This window comes from Theropithecus gelada, chromosome 13 (genome assembly GCF_003255815.1).
Source record: "Theropithecus gelada isolate Dixy chromosome 13, Tgel_1.0, whole genome shotgun sequence".
Lineage (NCBI taxonomy): Eukaryota > Metazoa > Chordata > Mammalia > Primates > Cercopithecidae > Theropithecus > Theropithecus gelada.
The window spans coordinates 56,646,014-56,669,262 of record NC_037681.1 but is presented as its reverse complement, the minus strand read 5'-3'; positions in this window follow the sequence as shown (position 1 = coordinate 56,669,262).

Below are 23,249 nucleotides of genomic sequence, written 5' to 3'. Positions count from 1 at the left end.
TTGGCTTTCTTTCCAGATAATGTTATCCTTCCTACACTCTCACTGAATTTCAACATTCACAAATCAAGATTCCTTTTTCTGTGTTTCAAATGTATAGTATTGATTCGTTCTATTTTCAGCACAGTGCAAGGCACTGTAGGGGATACAAAAATAAATGAGCGGTTGTCGAGAATTTCAGGAGCTTCCATTTTAATAGCAAAGGAGTGAGTATGATAAGACTCGTGTATTAATGTCCAAATGTGGAAGCAGAATAAAAGTGCCATTGTTGAGTCACAACCCATGGTAAGGAATTCACAAGGAGGAGAAGGCAACCACAGAAGTCTCTCCTCTGTGGATCTTCGTTAAGGTTTGTCTTGTTTGCTGTGGTGCTTACGAAGGGTGGGAAGCAGAGAGAAAGGTTGTTGGTTCCATTTAATAGTTCATCGTCATGGCTATTTTGTGCAAATAGCTTATATTTGGTGAGAAATAATAAATGCAAAAGAGAATCTAGGCAGGAATGGGACGTGCAGATATTCCTTTATTTTGATGAAATTTTCTTCAGGGTGTGACAATGAAGATAACTTCTAACAAAGAGTGGGGAAAAAAAAGCCTACCCTTTTCACCACAGTTACATTCAATCTGACAACAAACAAGTTCTTCATTCAATTTAATGCTAAGTATATGAAATTTATTGAGTCTGGAGGAACAATGATGAACTGAAACTTATATTCCACAGACAAAATAGAATGTCTATAAAAATAAATACCCCATGGGAGGAAGTGATAAAAATCATTAGAGAAGGAAAAAAAAATCATTCTATTTGGGAGAAGGAAGAGGTTATTTTTACTAGAGGGATCAGGGAAGACTATAAGAAGGAGGTGATAGTTAATATGAATAGTCAACCTCTGTTAATTGCTAACTAACCAAATATTAAGCTTGGACTGTCTTAATCATTAATTAGCTCATTTAATTCTTGCAAACATCCTATAAAGTAGATGCTATTATTCTCTCACTTCTGCCCCGATCCCCATTTTTTCAGGAAGGAAAACCAAGGCATAGAGATTAAATAGCTTGCCAGTAAGTGGTGCAGTTTGGCTCTAGAGTCTGGCCATTTAACCATAGCGCTCTATTCCTCACCAGACTGCACATATGGAGGATGAATGTAAGTGGATTTCCCACACAAGCTAATAGAGTCAGTAGATAAACAGTGGGAGGAAAGGGTGAGGAGTGGGTGGGTAGTAAGGTCCCACAATTTAGGAAGAGTGATGTACAAAGGGAAGTAATTGTAAAAAAATAAAAGGGAAGATTATGTAATGCCAGGGTAGAGTCAGGCCACAGAGGACACTGATTAGCTCTCTAAAGGGGTTGTACTTTAGTTTTTATTGTTGAGAGTTTTTGACAAGTCTCATCATATGATATAGATTGGCTGCTGGAGGACTAATCTGATATTCATGTACAAGATAAATATGAAGGTTATCTAGAGGTAGCAAGACCAGTGAGGAGGTTCTATTCAATAGAAGGGAACATGACTTTGGGTAATGGAAGTGATGACAATGAAAAATGCAAATGTGGCAGTGAGGAATTACACATGGAAGTCACAGAAGTGCAAAATTGTGAGATGATTTTACCTTTTCAGAAAGAGAGGGATTAAAAGAGATACTTTGAGTTTTGAGCATGGGTTATTGCAAGGATAGGGCTGTTAACAAGACAGCTTTGGAACAGAGAGGCTGTGAGGTTTGAGTAACAATCAGGTGAATTTTGCACATTGAGTGATATAGATGAGCTGTTAGGAGGCTAATTCTTGGATAGCAAGTCTGATAATGAGTCTGATATTTGACTGCATTCAACAGGGTTTAACCTTTATGCCCTAGATAGGGAAAGAGTGTACCCTGAGATTTGGGATGTTATCTGTGTAGATACACAAGAGCACCCTGAATTGACAATTTCTCTGAAACTTATGGACTTCCCCCTTTATTGGAAGACGAACCACCCCCCTCTCCTTTACTTCAAGACAGTGCAGAAACCTCCAATAAAGTAGGTGCTTTATAGGACAATTCTGGTTTTCTTAGGATCTTCCCCTATTTTCCTCCTGGTCACCAGACCAATTACCAGGGCTATATCCCAGCAAGACTCAACTGGGTGGGTATTGGGACTACTAAAGGAGCAGATGGACTTGGTTCACCCAAATCAGTGAGGAGGATGACTGAGAGTGGATATGGGGGTGCTGGATCAACAGGGGAGACTAAAGGTGGGTAAGGAAGAATTGTCAATATGGGGGCATGTTCCTGTGATACAGTGTTTGGAACCCTGAAAAGGAACCCAGGAGATGATTTCTAATATACCTCTGGGATAGATCAGGAAGCTTGGAAAAAGTGATGGTCCATATGAAATGAAGTAGACATGCCAGAACAGCCAGGGAAGACTGTGGAGAAAAGGAAAAATGAGTACAGAGAAGCAGGCATGTAAAGAGTAGTCTAATATGGGATACTTGAACACTTACCAGCTGACTGTCTTCCTTGGGAGGAAACACTCTGCCAAGGTCATAAGGGACCTTGTCACCATTCAGAGGGGACATCAGCATTGCTAAGAAGCTTGCCTTCTTCTGTGGACTGACATTAGGAGATACTATTTCAGAACTGAAGAATCTAGTGGCAGGGTTTGGTGCAAATGAAAAATGTGGGATTCCAAAGGAATATAAATTATTCTGTTATAAAGACTCATGCACGTGTATGTTCATTGCAGCACTATTCCCAATAGCAAAGACATGGAGTCAACATAAATCCATCAATGATAGACTGGATAAACAAAATGTGGTACATATACACCATGGAATACTATACAGCCATTAAAAAGAATGAGATCATGTTCTTTGCAGGGAAATGAATGGAGCTGAAGGCCATTATCCTTAACAAACTAATGCAGGAACAGAAAACCACACACTGCATGTTCTCACTTGTAAGTGGGAGCTAAATGATGAGAACACATCGACACATAGAGGGGAACCACACATACTGGGGCCTTTTGGAGGGTGGAGGATGGGAAGAGGGAGAGGATCAGGAAAAATAACTAACAGATACCAGCCTTAACACCTGGGTGATGAAATAATCTGTACAACAAACCCCCATGGCACAAGTTTACCTACGTAGCAAACCTGTACAAGGACCCTTGAACTTAAAAGTTATAAAAAGTGGAATTCTTGTTTAAAAAGTAAGAGAAAACCATTTTCCTTTCTTTCATGGTCTCTTTCTTGACCTGACATTTATAAAAAAAGGTACTATTATAAGTGTTTCTTGGAGTGCACAATACTTGCAAGTTTATAGTAGAAACTTGTATTAGTCAGATTCTCCAGGGAAACAAAACCAATAGGTTTAATTGACTGATTGATTGACTGGAATTGACTCAAGTGATTATGAAGGCTGAGAAACTCCTTGATCTACAGCAAGCCATAGACCCAGAAGAGCCAGTGATATAGTTCAAGTCTGGGTACAAGTTCAAAGGCAGGAGAAGACCAAAGTTCCAATGTGAAAACAATCAGGCAGAGAGAACAAATTCTCCCTTACTCAGCCTTTTGTTTTATTCAGTCCTTCAGTGGATTGGATGAGGCTCACACACACTGGGGAGGCCAATCTGCTTTATTCAGTTTACTGAGTTAAAAGTTGATGTCACCCAGAAACATCCTCACAGGCATACTCAGAATATTTTCTAATCAAATATCTGGGCACTCTGTCACCCACTCAAGTTGATCTATAAAATTAACCATCACAGGAACTACAAGTAGCAAGCACTCTGGATGCCTTAGTAAGATGGCTGTGCTTCAGAGAGTGGGAGTTAAACTCTGCAGATTCAGGGGTTCACCAAATAACTAAGGAAGAAGTATAAAACTTGGAAAGCCTCCTCAGGTTTTGGAGGCAGCATATTTTGCACTTATAGATACTACTCCAACCATTTTACAGGGTGATGGGAAAACCAGTTAATTTTGAGTGGGGTCCAGAGCAAGAAAGTCCTCCATAGCACATCCAGGCTGTGGCACAAGCAGACATATTTCTTGGGCAAAGTGACTTGGAAGACCTCACAGTATTAGAGGTATCTGTGGGAGACAAGGATGCTGCACTGAAACCAGTGCCAAGCTCCAACAGGAGAGTCGTGGAGTACATCCCTAGTCTTCTGGAGCAAGTGCATGCTATCTGCAACAGAGAACCACGTATCACTTGAAAAACAGATCTTGTCATGTTATGACCCTAGCAGAGGACAGAAAGTGGTAGGCTAGAACTTCCTATCATGTGCTGGGTACTGTCAGACTCACCAAGTTGGACGCATGAATAATCTATCATATCATGAAAGGAGTACATCTGGTATCAGGCTTTGGAAGGAAGAGAGTATAGGTAGGTTGCAAGAACAGAAATCCAAATTCCCATGCCACCTATCACAGTTGCACCAGCACCTTCTCTCTGGTTCACATCTAGACCTCATGGGGTTTCTTATGGCCAGCTGACAGGTGAGAAAAATCCAAGCTTGGTTCATGGATGGGTTGTCCTGGCATGTTTGTGAATGTCAACACTGGCTGCTGGGTGCATTGCAGCCCCATTCCCGGTGTCCCTGAAAGACAGTGGGGGAGGTTAATTTTCCAAGTGGGCACAATTTTTGGATTTATATTCATTTTGTGTAGGAAGACAAATTGCCCAAGGGAAGAATGAATGTGGACTGATGGGTAGTGGTAAATGACTTAGCTGGTTGATCATGTTCTGGAAGGAGCAAGTTGAGCAGATCGGGGACAAAGAGGTCTGGGGAAGAGGCTTGTGGATGAATGTATAGAAGGAGGCAAGAGTGTGAAGATATTTGCATCATGTGTTAATATATACGAGAGAGTTTCCCTTGTGGATGAGGCACTAAAACACCAAAATGATGACTTGCTCAGTTTATGTCAGCCATGAATATATTTTGAAGTTAGAGTCAAAAGAATTTCCAGATGGATTGGATGTGGGGTGTGATAGAGAGGAATCAGGGATAACACCAAGGTTTTGGCCTGAGCAACTAGAAAAATGGAGTCACCATCAATTGAGATTGGTGGAGCAGATTTTTGCATAAAGTTAAAAAGTTCATTTTGGGACACATTGGTTTGAGATATTTATTAGCCACACAAATGGAGCTATCAAGAAGACATTTGATATGAGTCTGAAGTTGAGAAGAAAAGAGTTCAACTTAGAGTAGAAGAGTCATGACATGGAAAAAATCATAGAAGTGATCAAAGATGTCCTGTCTGATGGTGTGAGAGGACCCAGGACAAGACCTTTCTTCTTACTTAAGTTGCTAATTATGTCAAGAGGGGACAGAAGTGTGAGAATGATAAAGTTTTGTCACCTTTACAATTCAGATTCTGGGCAAATTTTGCAGAGTAAGAAAGGTTGAGAGCTTGGGCACTGTTTAGTTACGACTAGTATATAGAAACTTCTAGTGCCCACCCATTTCTGATGCTCCTCTTCTGGTACATGAGAGAAGGACACTTCCCTGCCACCCGTGCAGTGGGTTCTGGCCTTTGGGTGGTAAGATGACTGTAGCTTCCATGCTGAAGCATTTCATTTGTGGCGTAGAATCCTCTCGTGTTCTCTTCCCCTGCTGTGGGGAATCCGGGAATGTGTGTGAGGGAGTATCACAAGGTGGAAGCATGCAGATCCCTGAGCCATCTTTGAGTGCTTGCAGTGAGGATATTGTCCAGACATGTATCAGACCTTTGTGTGTGTTAGGCAACTGAGATTTTGGTGCTGTTTGTTATTGTGGCAAGACTGTTGGTGACAGACCTGTGGGGGGCATTCATGGAAATAAAGACCTAGTATTCGGAGTAGTGTGGGTGTTAAGAAGAGGAAGTCTAAGAAAGCCAAACATTGGCCAGGTGTGGTGGCTCACACCTGTAATCCCAGCACTTTGGGAGGCCAAGGCAGGTGGATCACTTGAGGCCAGGAGTTTGAGACCAGCGTGGCCAACATGGTGAAACCCTGTCTCTACTAAAAACACAAAAATTAGCTTGGCATGATGGTGCATGCCTGTAATCCCAGCCACTTGGGAGGCTGAAGTGCCACAGGGGCAGAACTGCCCAAGAACAGGGAACCCACCTCTTACATCAGCATAACCTGGATGTGAGACATGGAGTCAAAGGAGATCATTTTGGTGCTTTAAGATTTGACTGCCCTGTTGGATTTTGGACTTGCATGGGGCCTGTGGTCCCTTTGTTTTGGCCAATTTCTCCCATTTGGAACAGGCTGTGTTTATCCAATGCCTGTACCCCCATTGTATCTAGGAAGTAAATAACTTGCTTTTGATTTTACAGGCTAATAGGCGAAAGGGACTTGCTTTGTCTCAGATGAGACTTTGGACTGTGAACTTTTGAGTTAATGCTGAAATGAGTTAAGACTTTGGAGGACTGTTGGGCAGGCATGGTTGGTTTTGAAATGTGAGGACATGAGGTATGGGAGAGGCCAAGTGGAATGATATGGTTTGACTGGGTCCTCACCCAAATCTCATCTTGAATTGTACTCCTAAAATTCCCACATTTTGTGGGAGGAACCTGGTGGGAGGTAACTGAATCTTGAAGGCAGGTCTTCCCTGCACTGTTTTCATGATAGTGAATAAGGCTCACAAGATCTGATGGTTTTAAAAATGGGAATTTGCCTGCACAAGTGCTCTATCTCTTTGCCTGCTGCCATCCATGTAAGATGTGACTTGCTCCTCCTTGCCTTCTGCCATGATTGTGAGGCTTCCCCAGACATGTGAAACTGTAAGGACATTAAACCTTTTTCTTGTATAAATTAGTCAGTCTCGGGTATGTCTTTATCAGCAGCATGAAAATGGACTAATGTAGCAATTGTGAATAAAACTGTTATAAACACCTGTGTGCAGGTTTTTATGCAGACATAATTTTTCAGCTCCTTTGGGTCAGTATCAATGAGCATCACTGCTAGATCATGTGGTAAGAATTCGATTAGTTTTGGGAGAAGCCACCAAACTGTCTTCCAAAGTGGCCATATCATTTGCTATTTCCATCAGCAGTGAATGAGAGTTTCTGTTGTTCCACATCCTCAATAGCATTTAGTGTTGTCAGTGTTTTGAATTTTGGCCATTCTAATAGGTGTGTAGTGGTATCTCAATGTTGTTTTAATTTGTGTCTCCCTGATGACTTATGCTGTGAGGCATGTTTTCATAAGCTTATTTGCTATCTGTACATCATATTTGGTGAGGTGTCTGTTCAGATCTTTAACCCATTTTAATTGGGTTATTTGTTTTCTTATTGTTGAGTTTATGAATTCTCTGTATATTTTGGATAATAGTTATTTATCAGATATGTGTTTTGCAAATATTTTCTCCCAGCTGGTAGCTGTTTTCTCATTCTCTTGATGATGTGTTTTGCAGAGCAGAAGTTTTACATTTTAATAAGTCCTGCTTATCAGTTATTTTTTTCATGGATTGTGCCTTTGGTGCTGTATCTAAAAGGTCATTACCATATCCAAGGTTACCTAGGTTTTCTCCTATGTTATTGTCTAAGAGTTTTATAGTTTTGTGATTTATAATTAGGTCTACCTTCCATTTTGAGTTAATTTTGTGAAGGAATGTATTGTTTTCAGTTTTTGTTTTAGTTTATACGTTGTTTCTCTTCCTTTATGCTGCTGTGGAGAACCATGAGACTTATTTTGTTGACATAAATCTATAAATATTTACAACCTACCTTCACAAGTTTTAATAAACCAGGTGATTAGAGGAAACCCCTGTGTTGCTTAAAGATACCACTCAGAGTGAAAGTTTGTTTATTGAACTATTAACAATTAAACTACAGATGGTTAATGGTGTTTCCAGTATACTTAACTAACATTTATTAATGACAATAATGGATTTATGTTTTAAAAGCTTGTCAGTTAGATTTATACTATACCACACACATCTCTATCTCAGTCCTTTTTGCCCTTGGTGGGTCAGGCCTGAGAGTAAAAATCTGTGTGCATTTGGTGGAAAAAATAATTTTGTGATGCATGGTTTCACTTGTGTGGTGTCTTACTCTCATTTGTCATTTGCCTTCCTGAAATGCCCTGGAGGGAATATGCCAGTGAGGTTTGGATTAAATAAGTTAAGTATACAACACTTGGTGGAGTTCATAGTTGATGCTTGGTGAATATTGGTCCGTGTTCAATTCATATAAAAGCTTAGCAAAAGCAATAAAATAGCAACCACAACAACACCTAAAAACAACAACAAACAATAAAATCTACTGAATACATTTAAATGGAAAAAGCATTCTTCCACCAAGCTAAAGAATGAAAGTATCACACAGTGTGATGGTTCATTTTATGTTAATTTGATTGGGTCATGAGCTGCTCTGCTGTTTGGTCAGACATTATTCTGGGTGTTTCTACGAGGGTGTTTTTGGATGAAATTAACCCTGGAATTGGTAGACTGAGTAAAGCAGATTGTCCTCCCTAATATGAGTGGGCCTCATCTAATTAGTTGAAGGCTTGGCTAGTTCAAGAACTGACCCTCCCTCAAACAAGACAAAATTATTTCTGTCTGATACCTTCAAACTAGGGTATCAATTTTTTTTTATTTTCCTGCCTTCAGACTCAGAATGAAATATTGGCCCTTCCTCAATCTCGAGCCTGCTGCTGCTAAGAACTATACCATTGGCTTTCTTGGTTCTCAGGCTTTCAGACAGGCCGAAACATCATTGACTCTCCTGAGTCAGTCTCCAGCTTGCTGACTCACCCTGAAGATCTTGGGACTTGCCTGCCTCCATAACCACATGAGTCAATTCTTTATCACAAATCTCTTTATATATATATCCTGTTGGTTCTGTTTCTCTAGAGAACCCTGGCTAATACACATGGGCTTGCCAGTCTTTCAATGCTAATAGCTATATTTTCTTTGAAATCTATAAAATTGGCCAAATGATAATTAAGGAAAGCTCATTACCAAGCCAATACAAAAAAGCTATTCACCTTTGAAAGATAGCATTTTTATTATAGAAACCAGGGAAAAGCACTTAGGAAACTAACGAAAAAACATAAAAATGCAAATTACCACAGCTAATTGGTTATGTCTTCAAACACATTCTGAATTATTAATTCATAAGAGAATAAATATCTTTTTAAATATAAGATAAGGCACGTGATTATCTACCCCCGACCATGATTAGCATTAAGATGATAATGTTCCATTTTTCTTAGTGAAATTGTATTAAAATTTTGTTGAGGGGAAAAGAGGAAGAACCAAAGAATTCAAATTTCCTCCAGAGTTCTAAACTCTTCTGCTGAACAGTTAGTTACATGTTCAATTCCCAATCGCTGTATGCAGTTAATAAAGAACCAAACAGAAGGCACACATATTAGATTGTAATTTCCAAGAGGCTGTGTATTATTACTTCTGCTTTGTTCACGGTGGCGTTCCAAGCACTTTTTAAAAACTAAAGGTGCTACTTATTTTAGAGCAAATTTAGGTTCACAGCAAGATTTAGAGGAAGGTACAGAGATTTCCCATATACCCCCTGCCCCACTTCTCCCCATTATTCACAGCCTTCTGCATTATCAATATCCCCACCAGAATGGCACAGTTATTGTAACTGATGAAACTACATTGACACATCATTGTCACTCAAAGTCTATAGTTCACATTAAGGATCACTGTTGGTGTTGGATGTTCTATGAACTTGGACAAATGTACAATGACATGTATCCACCATTATAGCATCATAGAGTGTTTTTACTGTCTTCAAAATTTTCCATACTCCACCTGTTGATTTTCCCTCTGTATAATCCCTGGCAACCACTGATCTTTTTACTGACTCCATAGTTTTGCCAAGCATTTTTCAATGTCTGACACAGGGCCATTAACACTGCACTTATTAAGGTAATCAGTGATTTCTAGCTTGACAAATCAATGGCAAGTTCTCATTCTACTTCATATCTGGCACAGTTGACCATCCTGTCCTTTTTGAAATGCCTTCTTCTTTGGGCTTCTTACTTACCTTCTTTCATCTTCACTGTATATTTTTTCTTAATCTCTGCCTCCTTCACCTCTTTTTAACATGTGTAGGACCCCAGGGTTTGATCTTTCATTTTTTTCCGTTGGTGATATCACCTAATCTCATGGTTTTAAATACTATTTAGATGTGGTTTGGTGACATCACCTAATCCCATGGTTTTAAACACTAGACTCAGGATTTTTTCTCCTGATCTGATCTTTGCCTTGAACTCCAGACTTGCACAGAAAGTCCTCACTTAACATTGTCAATAGGGTCTTGGAAAGTGCAACTTTAAGCAAAACACTGCCTAATGAAAATAATTTTACCATAAGCTAATTGGTGTAAACAAGAGTTAAGTTCCTATTACATTGTGTATATTCACCCATTTTCTTTATTCATTCATGCATTAATGAACACTTAGGTTGACTTCGTATCTTGACTATTGTGAATAATGTTGCAATGAACATGGGGGTGCAGATATCTCTTCAAGATACTGATTTCATTTTCTTTGGCTATAGAACCAGAAATGGGATTGCTGGATCATAGAATAGTTCTATTAATTATTTGAGGAGGCTCCATATTGTTTTCTCTAATAGGTGTACCAATTTACTTCCCACCAACATGGGTTTCCTTTTCTCCACATCATTGTCAATACTTGTTATCTTTTGTCTAGTCTTCTATATTTAGCTGCTGAGTCAACACTGCTTGTTAGATATCCAATAGAATTTCAAAATCAACATGCAAAGAGACGGGCAAATTTCAGAAGCATTATGCTAAGTAAAAGAAGCCAGAAGATTGCATACTGTATACTGTACGATTTGATTTATTTGACATTCTTTATGATTCCATTTATATGACAGAATTATAGTGTTTTCCAGTGGTTTGTGATTGACTGCAAAAGGGCATGAGGCAACTTTTTAGAGTGATGGGAATATTCTATATTTTAATTATGATGCTGGGGTGGTGGTTACTGACTATACACATTTGCTAAAACTCATTAACTGTATCTTTAAAGTGGGTGCTTTGTGTGGGCAAAGGATTCTTTAATAAACCGGACTTAAGAGAGTCTTCAGATGTCTTCTCATTGCAATTAAGATATAATCAAAATACTTATCATTTTCTTCAGCCATATATATGTTTTTTGTTACTCAATGTAACTAAAATCACTCTCATTCCCTTGCCTTTACCCTAATTCTTCTGTCTACCTGGAAAATTCTTTCTCCAAGTATTTGAATGGCTAACGACATTTATTTCAGAAGCCAGTTTCTCAGAGAAACTTTTTCTGTCTTTGGTGCCAAAAGTAGGTCTTCCCTCTCCTTCAAGTCAAACTGTATCTCATTATTTGGTTTTATGCACTTAGCAATACTTGAATGGTCTTACAAATGTATGTATTTGCTTCCTTGTTTATTTCTTCTCTGTCATCACCAGTCTGCAAATTTCTGGAGGAAATGGAAACCGTCAATTGGATATACTGTTGAGTCTCCCAAGCTAAGACCAGTGCCTGGCATACTACAGGCATTGAGTGAATAAATAAATGCATAGCAGGAACTTAATAAATGTTTGTTGACTGGCTAAATGATTGAACCCGAAGCCACAATTGCAAAATACTGCCACTTCATGTTTAATTGGAGCATTATGGTGCAAAGAATGTGGAACAGTGATGCTAATGGAATATGTATTTAAAATATATACATCCATCAACAGGCATTTATTAAGGACTTTCCCTGTGAATGGCACTGAGCTATATGTGGCAGTCACTTATTTTGAAGGAAACATTCTGTCAATCATTTTCACCCAATTGTTCAAACTTTTCAAATGAATAATTTTTAAGGAAAAGGCTTCTTAGTTCTAACTTCTGCAAGAAACCTGTGCAAAGTGTGGAAGTAAGTTATTTCAGTCATTTTTTTTCTTGTTCTTAAACTTGTTGTTAGAAGTGCTTGAAATCTTTGCTAGATTTGAGAAATTTTGAAACCAAATGTCATTTTCTCTATCAAATTACAATTGGCATAGTGAAAATACACTATCTTGGACAAATAGGTAATTCTAAAAAATGATAATGTTGCCAACTCTATTTCCAGGAACAGAAAAAGTGGCCCTGCATTGAATTTCTGACAGCCCAAGTAACTAGGCAGTAAGCAATCACTCTTCTGGCATTTAACCAGGTGATTCTTTCAATATACACTTATTAAAATACATCACAAATTAAATCTGAAAACACATATTTTTATGTGTAAACAAATTTGAAGACAGAGTAGAATGTTCTATGGGAACGTAGTTGCATGAATAGTACTTAAAGAGAGCAGTTAAATCACCAGCAGAATCCCCACTGTTGACACACACACATGTACACACAGTAGAAAACATAACTCTTTTTTTTTTTTTTGAGATGGGATCTTGTTCTGTTGCCCAGGTTGGAATGCAGTGGCATGATCATGGCTCACTGCAGCCTTGATTTTCTGGGCTCAAGTGATTCTCCTTCTTCAACCTCCTGAGTATGTGGGACTACAGGCGTGTGCCACCACACCTGGCTAATTTTTTTTTTTTTTTGTATTTTTGGTAAAGCTGGCATTTCACCATGTTGGCCAGGCTGATCTCAAACTCCTGAGCTCCAGCAATCTGTCCGCCTTGGCCTCCCAAAGTGCTAAGATTACAGGTGTGAGCAACTGTGCCCAGCCGAAATCTTCTTTATGATAACTGTGGTCTAGTATTTATTCTAGGACCTTATGTTACTTCTTTGTTTTTGTTTTATTTTATTTCATTTTCGATGTGCATATTAAGCCAAACAGATCAAGAAGAGAAAAGTGTCTTCCTAGAGTTCAGGGTTACAATGCAGTGAGCCCAAATGACTCATTGCAGGAACATTGCTGCCTTCTGGAAGGAGACAGTAAGGTGGAAGCAGGTGATGGCAGAGTGTAGAGATGTGAGGGGTTCAGTGATGCTGACCGTCTGGCATTTTTGCTCCAGATCTTCTAACTCCCCTTCTCAAAAGTGAATAACATGTACTTAGTGACAGTGACAGTCAAACGTTTCCGATAACTGTGTCTCCTAAAGTAGCACCAGTTCGGCCGGGCGCGGTGGCTCAAGCCTGTAATCCCAGCACTTTGGGAGGCCGAGACGGGCGGATCACGAGGTCAGGAGATTGAGACCATCCTGGCTAACACGGTGAAACCCCGTCTCTACTAAAAAAAAAATACAAAAAACTAGCCGGGCGAGGTGGCGGGCACCTGTAGTCCCAGCTACTCGGGAGGCTGAGGCAGGAGAATGGCGTAAACCCAGGAGGCGGAGCTTGCAGTGAGCTGAGATCCGGCCACTGCACTCCAGCCTGGGCCACAGAGCGAGACTCCGTCTCAAAAAAAAAAAAAAACAAAAAAACAAAAGTAGCACCAGTTCAAAGCAAGTAACAGTAATTGAGCAACTTCACTTATCAAATGAATGGTATGTCAATTAGAGGCTTAAAAGTGTCAGATCTGAATCTTAAGTGTTTTGCTGTAATTCATACTATGCTGTTTACTATAGAGTCTAGGATTTAGCTTTATTTAGTATCATTTGAAGAGAAACAAGTGCATGATTTTATATAATAATTAACATGATTATTTTGAAATTGATTGACCTGTATAATTTCCTTTTCCTTCATTCTTCAATGATGAAATAACATTTACTACATAGTTGATATTGAACCCTCTATACGGGGTATTTTAAAGATTCTGATGTCTAATGTTCTTGGATCTAAAAATTGTAATAAAACGGTGGTACCTTTGCTATGCCTTCCAGTAATCATCACTGGCCTCCTGGACTCCTACAACTGTCAAGACAAAGACTGAGAAAATAGTGAAAACCCCTGCCATTATTTCAATAGCATCCCAGAACAGGCACTGGTTTGTTAGGCCACCTCTATGGAGTAGGATTTACTTAGTCATTTTGTTTCTTCACTTTGGACTGGAGATGTTTCTTTAACTCTGGATTTACAAAGAAAACTTAAGCATTTTTGAAAGGAACTGAAGTGACACTAGAGAATGAGAACTATGAACAAAATCCTATTCATTTGTCTCAAAAGAAGAATAACTATAACAACAGGATAAAGAACATAAGAAGAATAGGTACTACTTGCTGTCCACTTACTAGAGTACAGGCTTTCAAATAACTGCATGTAATTTTCACAGCATGTGAAGTAAGTGCTACTGAGACACAGGATGGTTAGTTTTCTGTTTCCAGGATCAAATCGAAAGCCCCAGAGCCAGGATCTGAGCCAACTCTGTCTGCTCAGTGCACTCAGTCCACCACACTACAATACCTCCACTTCAGGATACTTGTATATGATGAACAATAATAACTTTTAACTAATATTTTTGTCTCTTTTCTGATTGGGCTCAATTTGTGTCTTTGTTTCAGCTGGCCCTGGTCTATAATAATCTTAAGTATGTCTTAAACCATCCTTGTACTGTGCTGTCTTTCATGGGTCTATGCCCTCCTCTAGATCCAGGCCCTTATTACTAATCACAAAAAAGAAAAAAAAAAAAGATGAGACCATTGGTATACAGTAGCTTTAAACCTAAATTATAAATATACTGCTCACTAACCTGTTGAAAGGATGCAGCTCTTCTGTGATTTCTTTCTGTTATCCGCTGGTCTCTAGTGTTGATAATTTACCACCCTGGGAGTGACTTCCCTTTGGGTTTTCAGATCCTGAAGCTCTGTTTCTGAGCGCTGTGCATGCTGTCTTTGGGTTCTTCATGATCAACATTCTGCCTGCCTACGGGGCTGAGGAGGCTTTTTCGATGGAACAGGAACTCCTAGGTTGGGTCAGAGCTGAAAGTGAATGATTGCCATTGCTCTTCTTGAGAAATGCAGTTAAAATCCTTTTTTGGGTATAGCAGCTCTTCTTTCTGTACTTGAATAATTTTATGTCCACTGGTTGTATGAGGTATACTATGAAAGTTGGTTTTTTAAAAAATGTGAACAATCCAAATTGATTATCTACAATCTTTCAATGAAAAGTCCCTCTTTGACTAAATCTTTCTGCATTTTCCCTCATCTTTAACAAAAAATAAAAAACTTAAAGCCCTTAAATTTATAATGAAAATATATATCTAAGACATTATCAGGATAATCAAGATTAAATTTAAGCTGCTATAGTGTATTATCTTTTACATTTCTGAAAGTCAGATCTCCTGAAAGGCATTTTTCATACATTTCATCAGATATTTTACCCATCATAATTCAATTTAACAGATATTTTGCACTATCTGTTATCTTCTTTGTTCTGAGCCTAAAATTTGTATATGTCAAATCAGTATAATATCATTTCCCCACTCAAGAAATTTACAATCAAATTAGAATATACTAACATACAGGTGTAAGTATGTGTGTTTAAGTATGAAACAATTAGATAAAAATCAGGACAATATATATTTATGTTAAATTAGCATATCTAGACAATAAATACAACAGGAATTCACAATATTGATAGCATTTAAGATAGTTTCTTTAATGTACTAGCCGTTTTTCTAACTTTTTCATCTCAGCTGTGAGGCTTGACTTAGTTGGAAAAAAAAATCCTCAATGAAACAATTTAAACTTACAGCTCTTTGGTATCTGCTATTATTGCTTTTCTTTCCTTGTAATAAAGGGGCAATGTGTACCTTTATCCTCTTCTTACTCTGGAGTTACTGAGCCCCCTTTTTTCTTTTTTTCCTGCAGTGTCTTCCTGCCAGTTGCATCTCATTTCTTATTTTGGTTTTCCTGACTGCATTCCACAAGGTTGACCTAAAGTCAGGTTATTTGGTTTCCTGGGAAGAATAGTTTGTTTCTCACCCTTGTCACCTGGTTCTCCAGCTTCAGGTTTAAATTTTAATTGACTAATATTTGTACAGTTCCATTATGTTCCCACTTAAGGATGGCATTAGGTGCCATATATCTCTTCTTCAAAATAATTTTTACACTTAATAATTCTAGAGTTATAAGTTGCCAGCATTAGTGTAATATATTTCTTGAGAAAAGACATGGGGAAAGTTGACACAAATCTACAAATATAATATTCAGAATGTGGACTATAATAAAAACTGAAACTGCATCCTTAGCTGAAAAGTATTACTTTCATGATCAAGTCTCAAAACTCCATCTCATGCTATATTTAATGCTTTTGTAAAGAGTAAACTTTGGAAAAAAGAATCTGAAAGTGCACCTAGCTGGACTAATGAAAAAGGAGCATGGTATATCATGAATCAATATAAGTTTATGTTTGAGGAAAGCAAAATGACCAGCATGTACAATGAAATGTTTCAAGCACAATAAAATGTATTGAGTTCCAGAAACCAGACAATTTTGTGTAAAATGCTCTCCAGATTCATTTCCCCATGATAATAAAAAATGGAAAAATGTGCTGAAGTAAAGAAAAAATATTCTGAGAAGCATGTTAAATCAGAGAAATGATACTGTCATAATTGATTTTATAAAAACACTCAGAAAAGTAAACTTGATATATCTAGCATCAAGCTTAAAATGGCACATCCAGCTATCAGTCGTCAATGAGAAACAACTGAAAAACTGCCTCATGAAGTCTGGAAAAAAATCCCCAAATGAAACTCCTAAAAATAAACCCTGCAATCACACTGGCATATATGATCAATATGAGATTTCATATTGTGCACCCCTATTTACTCTGAGAATGTGCTTGGTAATGGTTCATGTATACTTCATGGGTCTGCTCAAAGTCACCCCTGCAAGAACACCAGAAGCTTCTATCTGGAGGTTTGATCTTTTAATCTAATTTAGATTTTTTTGTCTTGACATTTTTAATTCATATATTGATATTATTTATTTTCTTTCCTGGAAGTCATTTTAAATCTTTATAGAATAAGACAAGTATTTATGAATACATTTAAACTACACAAACATGCATTTTAATTGATCTGAGGAGGATGATATATGGACAATTGCTTTGTAGTCTAAATGGTCAGAGACATGTACGCCATTCAACTTTTGCTTTATCTAGTAAAATAACCTTCTAATTGAGAATTACAAGTATAAAAATAACAAATAATTATACACAAAGTTATTCATTTAGAATAACTTTATTTGAAATATAAAAACAGATTAACAGACTATTATAAATAAGTCTAAGAATTTAAGGTAATAATACTAAGATTAGGTTAAATGATTTATTTAGATCTTTTGCCTTTGTTTGAGAGGTGGCTCCTCCAAATATTGGTTTTGTGATGTTAGGCAGTTTATTTAATGTAAGCCTCATTTTCTCTTATCTGAAAAAGTGGGAAATTAATTATACCTACCTCATAGGATTGTTTTGAGGATTAAATAAGTTAATACTTTTAAAGGTTTGGAACAGTAAGCAAACACAGACATACCTCATTTTTGCTTTATTGAGCTTCACAGATACTGCTTTTTTTTTTTAGATTGAAAGTTTGTAGCAACCCTGTATTGAGCAAGTCTATTGGTACAATTTTTCTAACAGCATACATTCACTTCATGTCCCTTTATCACATTTTGGTAATTCTTGCAATATTTTAATTTCATTATTATCATGTATTTTATGGTGATCTGTGATCAGTGATTTTCTTCTATTCTGTGGGTTGTTTTTTCACTTTGTTCATAGTGTTCCTCAAAACACAAATGTTTTAAATTTTAATGAAGTGCAAATTATCTATTTTTCATTTGTTATTCAGGTTTTGCTGTTATACCTAGGAATCTATTGTGAAACCTGAGGTCATAAAGATTTACTTTTATGTCTTCTAAGAGTTTTACAGTTTAGCTCTTATAATTAAGTCTTTGATCTAAATTGAGTTAATTTTTATACATGCTATCAGAAAGGGGTCCAACTTCATTCTTTTCCATGTGACTATCTATCCAGTTGTGTTGAAAAAACTGTTCTTTTGCCCAGTGAATTGTCTTGGTAGCCTTGTGAAAAAAATCAAAAAATGTGAGGATTTATTTTTGGACTCTAAATTCCATTGCCTATCCTTATGTCAACACCACTTTATCTTGATTACTATAGTTTTATAGTAATCCTTCTCGTACTCCCATTGTTTATGTGTTGATGACTTAATATCCCATATTTTTCTGAAGCTTTTTTCGTTTCTTACTTCCTTTTTCCTTGAACTGCATAATTTTTATTAATCTATCTTCAAGTTTGCTAATTCTTTCTTCTGCCAGTTCAAATCTACTATTGAGCCTCTCTCATAAATTTTTCATTCCAGTTATGTTTTTTAACTCCAGGATTCTGACTCCCCACCTTCCCCGCCTCCTCTTCCTCCTCCTTCCTAGTAATTGTTACATCTTTATTGACATTCTTTATTTGATGTGACCTTGTGATTATACATTTCTTTACCCATTTCTTTGTGGTTTCTTTTAATTCTTTGAAGTTATCCACAATGGCTTCTTTTAAGGCTTTAATCTGTTAAATTTAACATCTGGTTCCTCTCACAGGCAATTTCTTTTGCCTGATTTTTTCCCTAGTGTGTAGGTCATGTTTTCCTGTTTCTTTGCATGTGTCATTTTTTTTTTTTTTTTTTTTTGCTTAATCTGGACATTTTATATAATGTAGCAACTCAGCACTGGTCACCCCATTATGGGACTTGTTATTGTTATTTTATTTTATTTTTAATTTAACTAACTGACGGTATTACTATAGTGAAATCTATTCTTCCCATGCAGTCCTGAGCCTTTCATGTTGCTCTTCAGGCTTGGGTGTGCTCACAGCCACTCTGGGATGACAGTAATTTTGGTAGTTGATTCATGTTTTCAACAATGCCCTGGGTATAAATTGTGTCACAGACTTATCCAATCAAATTTGATCACCTTTAAAGGGATAGTTTCTGAATTCAATGTTTGAGAGTTGTTGTTGTTGTTTTTGTTTATCACAAGAGGGCTCCTCCCAGCTGTCTCTTTCCTTGGTTCTCTTAGGCAAACTAGCTGGCTGACAGTGTAGCCTGTATGTACAATGCATCTGCCAGTCTTCTCCCAGTTGCCTTTCACCACAACTTCCACGGTTTCTTAGGGTGCTTTTAGGCCTGAATTTTTCCACACTCTCTTGAAAATGAAGTCAGTTTTTTTGGTGATGGGAAAGAGGCTAGGGGATATCTGTTTCTCTGCCTGTTCTCCCCTTAGGTAAAATCTCTGGAGTTGGGCGACAATGGCGTGCTTCTCTTTGAGTCACACTCTCACTTTAGGAGCTGAGCATCCATTGGAGGCAGACAGAGGTCTCAAGTCTTCTTGGTCTGCCTCTCCCTGCGTATAAACTCTACCTCTGAACCAGGGTAAGGGTGATTAGGGGCCCAGTATTTTCAGTGGCATCCAACACAATATAGAGCCTCCCTCCTGTAAGTAGGGACTGGACAGAAGAAGGGAGCATGCATCTCTTGGCTATACTCACCTAGAACTTAAAATCAACAACAGGTAGCTGGGGGAATGATGAGAAATTCTGAAACCCTACCTTTCCTGGGAATAGAGGCCTCTGACTGGGAGCTGGGTGGGAGAGAGAACCCTGTGTTCTCAGCTGTCCCAGCCTGGAGAGAAGTTTCCATCTCACGGAGCTGGGGAGGAGAGGGTGGAAAGAATGGGAAGAATAGGTCTTGGTTGAAATAACCACAGGCTCTTGCTGTTCTTACCACATTTTAGTAGATTTTATTGAACAAATATTTCTTCATTTGCTGTATGCCCTTAGGATCCTTTCCAGAGACTTTAAATGGCTGCTCCTTTTCCATAATTTTTTTTTTACCAATTTTTCTAGCATCAGGGATGGAGGGACTCCATGGAGCTTCTTAGGCTGTCATGACAGAAACAGAACCCATGTATTTACTTTTGCATGATATACTAAATACATGTGACAGAAATGATATTTTAAACACATGTAGAATGAAATAACAAGTTTACATATCTCTATGTGCTGTTTATTTATATGATTCCCCTACATTCCCATCTCTCAGAGAGACCAAGTATTTTTTTCCTTTTTATTTTATTTTAATTGACAAATAGTAATTGTATACATTTATGAGATACAATGTGATGTTTTGATATGTGTATACATCATGGAATGATTAAATCAGGATAACTAAGATATCCATCTCTCAAATACTTTTTTTTGTGTGTGTCAACATTTAAAATCTGCTCTCTTAGGAATTTTGAAATACACATTACATTATTATTAATTACAGTCATCATGCTGTGCAATAGATTTTAAAAACACATTCTTCTGTCTAACTGACATCAAAGGGAACAAGTTTTGACATTTTATGTTTATTATTTCCTTTACCTTAAAATTATTTTATCAAATAATTATTCACGTGTAAAATATATAATATTTAATACTAATTATTTTCAAAATTACATGAAGACTGTTGCTTCAATGTAGCCTTCTTGGACACAATTTTTTACTCACATTGTATTATCAGGATTTTTCTACATTGCACAATGTGGCTGTAATTAGTTCATTTTTACTTCTACATAACATTTCACAGGGTGAATTGATCATATTTACAAGTGTATTCTCCTTTTGATGGGTACTGGGTTGTTCTCAGTTTTTCTTTTCAATCAGTGTTTAGCCCACTCTATTATGACTTTCATCTCTAGCACTTGACTGAAATTGGTGACAGTAAGTCATTAATTATTTCTATGTTGCCAAATCAAACAGAAACTTTTAAGTTGCAGGGAGCCGAAGGCGGGTTACATTAAGTTCTCATCTTACAAGTCTACACATTATTATTCATCTGAGTTGGCCTCTTTCTCCTTGAAAAATCTCATTTTCTTGACTTCCATGACACTTGTCTTCTGGCTTATCTTCTGTCTCTGATGCCTTTTTTATAACCTCTCTTGTCCTTGTCTTCTTTACCTGGCCTCTAAATGATGTTCCTGAGGGCCTGATCCTGGGAACTCTTCTCTCATTTGACTTTCACTTATTTAAGGTGGAAAAGTATCACCTTGAGGTACTTATTAAAATACGGATTCTAGGTTCCTGGCCCCAAGAGATTCTAGTATAGTAGGTATTGGATTAAACACAAGAGTTTGCCTTTTTAACGAGTACCCATCTCTGAGTAAATTTAGGTAGTTCTTTTAGGTAGTTCTCAGAATTTATTCTACTGCCTCTTGTCCTGCAAAAAATTCTTGGCTTTGCTCAATTTGTGAAGTCTTTTAGTAGTTTTACAAAATGTTTATTTTTTGCAGAAATCACTGGCATGAATAACACACTTAAAAACTCCTGCATTTAAAATTGTATTTAAACAAAGCACAATGGCTGTCAAGCAGACTATACTCTTTTCTATACCTTGGCGATAGTACCAACAGAGGGGCTGGCTGTGTGGTAGATCCATCCTGGTAACCACCAGGAGTGATGGAATATCTTTTATAGTCAGTGATGCTGGTCAGGCTAAGCAACTCTTTGAAGCAAAGGGAACTCAAGAACCATAGTCACCTCATAAGGAAAAGTTGATTGATTAAAAAGGATTCCCCTACTATTTATAGGTTTCGGCAGCGTGGTGTTGATGTGCAAGATGGTCCAAATAGATAGGCAGGGGTCAACAAATTAGGATCTTATATGCCATTTGAAGCATGTTTGTCTTTATGTAGCTTGGTATAAGATGCCACTGGAGAGTTTAAACATAGGTGGAGGCAGAAGTTCCCATGATTTTAGATATAGATTGGAAAAGATCACTCTGGTTGCATGTGTGAATAAAATAAATATGGGGTTTCATTCTGCTTATTGGTTTAAGGAGAATAATTATGAGGTTATTGTTGAAGTCAGGGAGGGATATATGTATCTGGAATCAGAGTAGTGGTATTCGAGACGGAATTTGATTCCAGAGATAATTATGATTTATCATCAACTGGGCTTGTAATTAGACTGGATATAGTAAATGATGGAAAAAGAGATTTGAGATGCTTTCAGGTTTCTGACTAATAGCATTAGATGAATAGAGGTGCTTTTGACTGAGGAATGGAAAGATATCAGAAGAAGGCCTGTTGGGCTTCTGATCTTATCAACACTGCTGTCCTAAGAGCTGAAAGATAATGACCTACATAGACAAGTCCTGTCTGGTGGTCTTCCTCTTTTAGTGGAAGGACAATGAGGAATGCTTCCTTTATAGTTCATGTTTATTCCTTTCTCTTATCACTAGCAGATATTGCCACGTGCATGAAAACATAGCACTGATATTTGCTAGATCCTGAAGGGATAGTGCCTTGGCTCTCTCTGGTTTCAAGTCCAAACATCCAGGGAATGAATTCACTGGCTTGACTTCCTCAGACGGCTATCTCAGCAGTGTCTTTGGGAACCATGAATGGAACTGAGTGGAAAGAATGGAGAGAGATTGTGGGCACATTCTGCAGTAGAAGTCCATGATATGCTTGTTGAGAAGAGAGGAAAAACATTTCCCTTTCCACAGGCCAATGCTAGTTTAGTGATGTTTGTCTAATCTTGTTTCAGGTGGGACACAAGCACCCATAGTCCTTGCCTTAGCACCATAAAGTACTATAAAGTGCTCACATTGTGCGCTGAAATCTGGAATGAATTGTGCTTTCTGAATTAAGGCATAAACATTTTATTTTTCTACATTATGATTTCCCTTCTGTAGGGCTCCACTTCTATAAAATTGACAAAAAAAGAAAGTTGGATATAGTAAACATGGTAAAATGCCATCTTGCCACACCAAGCAATGATCAGTTTGTTCTATAAGCATATGGATTTTGTGAACTTACAAGAAACCCCCAGTACTTCAGTCCCTTGTTTCAGCATTCTGTGGCCTCCCTCACCCCATCCTCTCAAATTGTATTCATTTTACTTCAGGAAATGTTAAATGATTTCTTTGAGCCAGAACTGATTCACTTGGGTAATCATTCTACCATTCCACTGGGGTTAAATGAGTAGAAAGATTATGATGATTCCAAAGAAGGAAAATGAAAAAATAAATTGGTTGTGACTAAGAAGGAAGAAATTGAAACACAATTGCTGGACTAAAGACAACTTAGGCAAAGGGGAAAAGCCAATTATCCTATGTTGAAAGATTATAGGCAATAATTTTAAAAGCTTTTCTATTTGCATAATCATTTTGCATCAGTGCAGGATTGTTCATCTCTCTTTACATGCTCATATTGATAAATTGTAAATTGTACTTCCCATAATAGCGATGCACATAAAATATCCTCTTTTCTTCAAATAAACACACCATTTTATGACTTTTTTAAAGGCTTATAACATTTTTTACTTTGATTTTTAATTACTACATTGATCATTTTTCTGTTGCACTTTGTTTTCTTTGGGGAAATCAAG